General features: G+C 44.2%; 1 pseudogene; it reads left to right on the top strand.

The window, feature by feature from the left end:
* Positions 1 to 2,569: 2,569 nt before the first annotated feature.
* On the top strand, positions 2,570 to 7,847 carry LOC142922452 (putative RNA-binding protein 46 pseudogene; annotated as a pseudogene).
* The last annotated feature ends 855 nt before the right edge of the window (positions 7,848 to 8,702 follow it).

The following is an 8,702-nucleotide window of genomic DNA, read 5'->3' as shown; positions in this document are numbered from 1 at the left end:
AAAAAGTGTCACGTTGACAAAAGACAAAATAGTTCACTACTTTAGCCCACCAGTGTGTTGAAGATTGAATCCACAACATCGGGCATTAGAGGAGTTGTTTGTTATTGCTGTGCAGTGTGTCCTCGTGTGACTCTGGGGATAGGCATGGGACGCCCCCCGGTGCATATCCCTTTTTGTTATCAAAACCCCCATGATTTGGTGACTACAAATATATAAAAAAGCAATAAGGTCCAAGGTTGTTAAAAATAAAATGTAAAAAACCCACCACCATTGAACAGAGAAAATAACAAACCAATCGCGGAGCGCACCGTCCAGTGCTGCAGCAGCACCCGGGTGGCACACTGGGCAGCACCCAGGTGGCACACTGGGTGGTACCAGGGTGGGACACTGGTGGTACCAGGGTGGCATACTGGTGGCACACTGAGCAGCACCCGGGTGGCACACTGGTGGCACACTGGTGGCACACCAGGTGGCACCAGGGTGCCGCCTGTGTACAGCCAACTGAGCTGCTGTGTATCACTTTTTCAGAAGCGACCCGACCATCACAGACGACAGCTCAACTGAGTGGCGAAGCGTCGTCATCATCATCATCACGTGGACATTTATAGCGGCAGTCAAATACTCTAAACGGGTCATCGATGTTGATTCTAAATGTGGATTAGAAAAATCCACGCGACCATGGGGAGAGAGACGCGCAAATATACAGCAGCAGCAGCAGGCGTCGGGGTCCAACCCACGACCTCCTGCATACCAGAGGAGGTAGTTAACATCTCCTAGCCACCGTGGTGATGAGAGAGACACGCAAACTCCAAATATACAGCGGCAGGCACACTACACTATACACTACACTATACATTACTATACACTACACACTACACTATACATTACTATACACTACACACTACACTATACATTAATATACACTACACTATGCATTACTATACACTACACATTACTATACACTACACACTACACTATACATTACTATACACTACACAGTACACTATACATTACTATACACTACATATTACTGTACACTACACACTACACTATACATTAATATACACTACACACTATACATTACTATACACTATCCATTACTATACATTACTATACACTACACACTACACTATACATTACTATACACTACACATTACCATACATTACACACTACACTATACATTACTATACACTACACATTACTATACACTACACACTACACTATACATTACTATACACTACGCACTACACTATACATTACTATACACTACACAGTACACTATACATTACTATACACTACACATTACTGTACACTACACTATACATTAATATACACTACCCACTATACATTACTATACACTATCCATTACTATACATTACTATACACTACACATTACTATACATTACACTTTACATTAATATACACTACACACTACACTATACATTACTATACACTACACACTACACTATACATTACTATACACTACACTATACATTAATATACACTACACACTACAATGTGCATTACTATACACTACACATTACTATACACTACACACTACACTATACATTACTATACACTATAAATTACTATACACTATCCATTACTATACACTACTATACACTACACACAACACTATACACTACACTATACATTACTATACACTACACTATACATTACCATACACTACACACTACACTATTCATTACTATACACTACACACTACACTATACATTACTATACACTACACACTACACTATACATTACTATACACTATACACTACACACTACACTATACATTACTATACACTACACATTACCATACACTACACTATACATTACTATACACTACACTATACATTACTATACACTACACATTACCATACACTATACACTACACTATACATTACTATACACTACACACTACACTATACATTACTATACACTATCCATTACTATACACTACACTACACATTACTATACACTACACACTATACATTACTATACACTACACATTACTATACACTAGTGATGTATACGTGTAGCAGTGAAGCCGGTGCCAGGCTAGGTGCACCTGCTGTAGTGATGTATCCGTGTAGCAGTGAAGCCGGTGCCAGGCTAGGTGCACCTGCTTTAGTGATGTAGCAGTGTAGCAGTGAAGCCGGTGCCAGGCTAGGTACACCTGCTGTAGTGATGTATCCGTGTAGCAGTGAAGCCGGTGCCAGGCTAGGTGCACCTCGTGTTGAGGGTGGAAGGAACAACCTGAAGCCCTCCTGATTGGTCCAAGTGGCACCCAGCCACCCCAAACCATCGCCTCCTCCGATTGGACGGTGCCTCCGAGCAACGTGCGCTCCTATTGGCTAAGCCGCGCAGATCGCATCATAGCCGATTCGATTCCTAATTATAGCTCAATACGATTTAGCCGCTGTTCAACAAAGAGGGCGGTAGGCATGGATGATCGATTCTATGAATCGTTTGTCAATGCGTTCTTAGAATGGAGAGAATCTAATTTTTTTACGGTGAAGGTGAATATCGATTCTGATGGAACGAGTCGGGGAATGAATCGAAACTACGGAATCGCGTTTAGATCCACACTCGTGTTAGTGAATTTTTAAAAAATATTTTTAAGCAGGAAATTCGTTTTAAAATTTAGATTATTTTTTTTCTCCATGGCTACGGCCTTGATGTATGCACACACACACGTGTTGAGATATCCCACCTTCGATTAGCAAGGTTGGCGTAATCTCGGACCGGTTTGATCTCGTTATAAGACGCTTGGACATGGCCTAAACGGTAAAATAACACACAGCGTTTACAGAAAGCAAACGCACACTGATGCCTATCTGAATGCAGAATCACATCATCATCCAGCTCAGAAATCTTCTCTTATCAAGACGCTCATACATCGGGCTAAAACAGTGTCAGATGGTCAGAGTCTAGTGAGAGAGATTAAACACGTTAAAGACGCACTACGACAGAATGGCTACAATAATGCTCAAATTAACAGAGCACTGAATGCCAAATCACGATCGCAAAGCAATACTGCTGAAAGCGACCAGATTGTTAAAACAATAAAAATTCCATATATCTCAGGAGTAACTGAAAATTAGCTCGTGTTTTGCAAAAGCAAAACATTACAGTAAGATTTGGTACAGTACACAAAATTCAAAAACTAGTATCTTGCACTAAAGACGCATTACCTAAATTATCAACAGAAGGTGTATATCGGATTAATTGTTTATGTGGCAGATGCTATATTAGACAGACGGGACGTAACATCAGCATAAGACTAAAAGAACATCAAAGAAATATTAAATTATCTCAAACACAACTGTCGGCAGTGGCAGAACATGCTTGTCAACAAGGACACTCAATTGATTTTGATAACGTTGAAGTGTTGTGTAAAACTAATTATTACTGGCAAAGACTAATTAGAAAATCCATTGAAATTGAGAGGAATAGAAATAACTTTAATCGCTCGGACAGCTACAGGCTTAGTGCGGCTTGGAAGCGTATTATTAAATCATACATATTACAATTCCTTATTGGGGAAACACATACTAATTAACGGATTACTAACGTAGCATATAATCACAATAACACACATTGGCTGTTTTCACTCCAACGCTGTCCTCATGACAGCACGGTCCCTTCACCTGATGAAGGCCATTTGTGTTGTGGCCGAAACGTGATTTTTTTCTTTTTTGTGTTGTTTTTTTACGTGACTTTACCGAATAGAACCAAAGAGTATCGCCTTCTCCTCTTGCTGCCTCCAAGATCTGGAACTTACTTCCCTCAACGATCTGTCCACGTCCAAGCTAAATACATTTCCTCTTTTCTGCCTATGGCCGTCTCTCTCTTAAAATACCGGACAAATATCACGCCTCGTTGTTACCGGTTAGGTGCACGCGTCTGTTGTGGTATAGCGTCGTGAGATTCGGTTGCATGTAGATGCTCTCTAAATTAAAAATCGTGTCAACTTATTCTGTACAAGCTACACCACTGTCATGTATAATTATCACACACACACCACTCGCGCTATTCGCCACCTCAGAGTTAATCGTGTAGGCAATGTCACAACAGCAGCGCAGCTACCGACCTACTCACCTACAAAGAGTGCAATATAGCTAGGAGCTGATATGATTAGTCAATTAAGTGAATTGACTAAACTTATTACTTTTGTGTGCATGTATGTTGTTGAACTTCTTTCACGCTGTACGGTAGTTAACCGTGCCAATCAGAGATGTGGGGGAAGGACGAAAGACTAAACACAAAGCAGTTAAATTTTGATTTAAAGCTTTCGTGACTGCAGTAATTCATATTCTTAGCTCTTTCGGTAAAGTCACGTTGAAGGGAAACAATAAAATAATAAAATATACATAAAACAATAAAAATCATGATGACCGTTTGTGTTATGGTCAAAACGTCGTGAGAATTTTTATTGTTTTTTACATATTTTATTATTTTATTGTTTCCCTTCAACGTGACTTTACCGAAAGAGCTAAGAACACTAAAAGCAGTTCTAAAGAAATGAGTTTTAAATCTAGATGTCAATGTGCATAGCTCCAGTGGCTTCCTAATATGGCAATAAAAAGTATTCCAGGCGGCTGCAGAAACACATCTGACAGCGTGCGATACAGTGACCGTCTTTGTTCGGTGGCTGAGCCAAAAGGCACTGCGAGGATGACCGCAGTTTGCGTGAATGTTCCTTAACCAGAGGAATGCGTTGGCAGTAACTCGGGTGGATTAATAAACAGCGACCATTTCAGCGTCACGCTTCCCGAAGGTAGGAAACCCCCTACAAGCCACGCCCAGCATAATACAACTGATTATGCCGCACCTATAACCTCCCATCCAGTGGCACATATGCGGACAAATTTTTAAAAAACTAATTGTTATCCAATTTGTCGAGTAATGAAACCGATATATTTGGTTGAGTGATCAACGACTTAAGAAATATGATGATACCCCAGCTCTAATTATAAATGCGGTTATTTAAGAGATGGTCAAAGCAAAATTCATCACCCTAATTCATGACACAAATTTATAAATTCTGATATATATAAAATATTTTACTTAATTAAAACCATGCGGTATTATTTATTTCGTCGTTGAGCTGCGTGAATTGTAAAACATGCACTCCATTGATTTCAAATATCCATTTAAAAATTGTATCCTTTTAACAACTTGATCAAAACCTATTTGTGATTTGGCATCTTCATGAGATCAAAGATGAATTGGCCCACTCTGAAACACAAGCAAAATGAATATGTGAATATGAATGGCGTGACCAAATAAAACATATCCTGGATCGTTTTGGTGAACGCTACACTAACAACAATACTCATTTCTATACAACGTCTGGCTCGCGTGATTACTCTGTGTGGTTCATAAGGTGGGGGGCGTGTGCTGCTTTGATGATGGCAATTCAACCCCTGACCCACCACCCTCCCCAACAACTCACTCCAACCATTCTGCGGTCATGATTTGGGACTGTGATTCCATTTGCAAGTAAACTCACATTTCAACAATGAGGGTTAGAAAGCATTAGCTCTGTCTGCATGTCTGCTCTGTTGTAAAGATGATCCAATATGAACACAATTGTAGTACAACAGCTCTGTTGATGTTAGGGACCTTACACTGTTGAAAACTGGCCACAATTGATTACACGGCCCACTCATGGTCCAGAGCAGAACTTGGTACCACCTAAGGTAGCAAAACTTCAGTCGTACCCATTTATTTGGATGGAAAATGAAAGTAAATTACTTGATAGTCTCACTCATTGCATTTGTTTATCACTGGCCACGTAGAGAAATTGAAACTGCTCAATTTAGGCCACCTCACGTGGTACCGACAAAGGAGACATCTCATGGGCTATGAAAAAATAAGAATAGGTTGTATCCTTTCTGGCAATAAAGCAGATCTTAAGATTCATTGAAGAAGGTTTCTGTTTGGTGTTTGAACATCTAAACACCCGTTTTATTGCCTAAAAAGGATCAAATCTATTCTTATTTTGTCATACTTTGATACCAGCAAAACGGTCTCATTTTGAAGCGTCTCATGGACTATTGGATGGTGAGAAAAAAAACAGCGCTAAAAGTCAGTGCCGACCTCTCCTGTCGTGCCCAGTGACGTCATCACGGGCGAAGTTCACCGCGCGAAGTCAAACGCCGCCTCGTGAGCGCCGTTCGAAACGCAAAATCATCGCTCGGTGAACATTTCCGAGGACAAACAAACGCATGCCGGGAACCGTGTGAGTTTGTGTTTCCTGTCTCCTCTGCGCAATGTGGGGGAGGGCTTCATCCAGCAGTGGATTGACAAAGCGCTGTATGCATACTGCACAGGCTACGCTAACGTCACATTTAGGCCCATGGACCGAACAAACGCGTCTCTCTTTCTCCATCCGTCTCCACTCTCTCTCTTCCTCTCTTCACTGCTGGCCTGTAGGTTTGGGCCGAGCGAGTTCCTGCCGGGGATTTGGCTTTTCAGGAGCTGATTCCCCCCGTGATTTTGTCGGCACGAGGCGACCGCGCGGAGTGACAAGGGCTCCACCGGGCCCCAAGCCGCTGCCCCAGCACCACCGTAGTAGCCAAACCACCGGTGCTCGGCATGGCCTGCATGAACGTCCTGCTGGACCTCATGTTGCGCACGGGGTACAACATTGTGCAGGAGAACGGACAGAGGAAGTTCGGACCGCCGCCCGACTGGCAGGGGCCCCCTCCCGCCCGTGGCTGTGAGGTGTTTCTGGCTGGGATCCCGCGCGACCTCTACGAGGATGAGCTGGTGCCCGTGCTGGAGACGGTGGGGAATCTCTACCAGCTCCACCTCATGATGGAGCATAGCGGAGAGAACCACGGCTATGCGTTCGCTACCTACGCCACGCGCGCCGAAGCCACGGATGCCGTCAAGAAACTCAACAAGTTCGAGATCCGTCCCGGACGCCGCATTGGAGTCCGCTTCAGCGTGGACAATCGCCACCTCTTCATTGGGGGGCTGCCAGAGGACAAGAAGCTAGCGGAGGTGATGATGGCGATGAGCGGTGCCACGGAGGGCGTGGTGGATGTCACGATGAGCGTCTGTTGCTGGGACAAAACCCTCAACCGAGGCTACGCGTTCATCGAGTACGGGAGCCATCACGCGGCCGCCATGGCCAGGAAGAAGCTCCTTCGAATCAACTTGCAGCTATGGGGCCGGACCATCAAGGTGGACTGGGCCATCCCGGAACGGGTGGCTCCGGCCCCGGCGGTGGAGATGGAGGCGGCCGTGCCAGACCTGCTGCAGCCGGAGTGCACGGGCACCGGCAAAGCCGCACACAGCCTGTTTGAGGGCTGGGGGGCACGCACGTGGCTGTGGTGGGTACCTCACCAGCTGCGGCCCATGCCCGTAGCTCTCGAGGCGCTGCCGGAGGCGGCCATGCTGTCGTGGGAGGTGCGGCTGCGGATGCTGTGCCGGACCGCCGGCATCAGCTACCCAATCTTCGAGCTGCACGCTCACTCGGAGCCCGGGATACCCGCGGGCCTCCTCTATAAGATGTCGATTCCCGGGGTGGGAGAAGGCGCCGACATCTTCCCCGAATTTCTGAGCTCCAGCGAGGAGGGAGCACGGGAGGTTGCATGTCAGCTCGCCTACAACATCCTCAGCAAGGCGAATCCTCTGAGAATGTGGCCAGAGGCGTGGCTAGGCCCCGCCTCCGGCCACACCCTCTCGTGGAACCTTTCGCAAAGGTTACCGGAGTAACTCGGCTAGCCCCACCTGTTGCCTTTGCCCCAGATGCGCCTCCTTCCCTGATTGGTTGTTACCTCTGTGGCCGTACCCGTGAAGCCCTTGCCAGGCCAGCGGGTGTCACCCTGTCATGTCAGCAGGTGTCACCCTGTGATGTCAGCAGGTGTCACCCTGTGATGTCAGCAGGTGTCACCCTGTGATGTCAGCAGGTGTCACCCTGTGATGTCAGCAGGTGTCACCCTGTGATGTCAGCAGGTGTCACCCTGTGATGTCAGCAGGTGTCACCCTGTCATTGCACTTTAATGAAAACCGACAACAGAATCCTTGAAGAAAAAAACGAATTCAGGTGTTTGACATGTCGACGCCATTTCGTTTTGAAAATGTAGCGGAGAAAAATATATATTGTTCACATCGCATTCTGTTTTGTCAATAATCTCTGTAACGTGCGCCTGCTCTGCAAGGCATGCATTAACCCCTTTCTGTCTCAATTTAATTCCCAGCATGCAATTCTCCCAGCCTCAGATTTACTAACATATTTCGCACAACTTTAATCCTGGTAAATATATTATTTTCTTTAAAAACACAAGCATTATATTTAGTCTATTGCATGGCTAAAGTCTTCTAAGTAAAAATATAAATTGTATTAAACCAATATTAGATCATCGCTATGATAAATATATTTCTAACCTACAATATACAAATCTACATTGTGCTAATTTTTCAATTCTACTTTTATTAACTTACAAATATAGTGTCTAGGACACATTTTCAAAGAAATATTTTCATGTACCCAGACAATATTTGCACGTGGCCACATAAAAAACTTGCAGACTGCATACGTAGCTACGACAACAGAATCCTTGAAGAAATAACGAATTCAGGTGTTTGACATGTCAACGCCATTTCGTTTTGAAAATGTAGGGGAGAAAAATATATATTGTGCACATCGCATTCTGATGTCAAAACATTTGATTCTTTA

This window comes from Petromyzon marinus, unplaced genomic scaffold, assembly GCF_048934315.1.
Source record: "Petromyzon marinus isolate PM22_M1 ecotype Great Lakes invasive population unplaced genomic scaffold, UKy_Petmar_22M1.pri1.0 PM_G_Scaffold_96, whole genome shotgun sequence".
Taxonomy (NCBI): Eukaryota; Metazoa; Chordata; class Hyperoartia; order Petromyzontiformes; family Petromyzontidae; genus Petromyzon; species Petromyzon marinus.
This window is presented reverse-complemented; position numbering and strand designations above follow the sequence as displayed.